The sequence below is a fragment of the Cherax quadricarinatus genome, chromosome 74 (genome assembly GCF_038502225.1).
Source record: "Cherax quadricarinatus isolate ZL_2023a chromosome 74, ASM3850222v1, whole genome shotgun sequence".
Classification (NCBI taxonomy): domain Eukaryota; kingdom Metazoa; phylum Arthropoda; class Malacostraca; order Decapoda; family Parastacidae; genus Cherax; species Cherax quadricarinatus.
This window is the reverse complement of record NC_091365.1, coordinates 20,430,216-20,430,512: the sequence shown is the minus strand read 5'-3', so window position 1 is coordinate 20,430,512 and position 297 is coordinate 20,430,216.

Sequence of the window (297 nt, the reverse complement as noted above, 5' to 3'; positions counted from 1 at the left end):
TCTCCCCTTCAAGTACCCCCCTATTCTCTGAAAATTTACAATCTCATCCATGTCTTCTCCCCCTATTTCCGTGATGATTTTCTTAATCTCCTTTCTTTCTTCCTGCCGTCTTTCAGTGTGTGTCCTTTCCTCTCTCTCCCGAAGCCCATGGATAATCACTGATTTTGCCCTTTCCTCCTCCCATTGCCTCTTCCTCTGTGACTCTGGTTCCTGTCTGTATGTGGTCATTTTCTCCCTTGATTTTTCCAGTGGCTCTTGGTAGCATGGTTGTGCCTCAGCATTCGACCTATCTCCCTC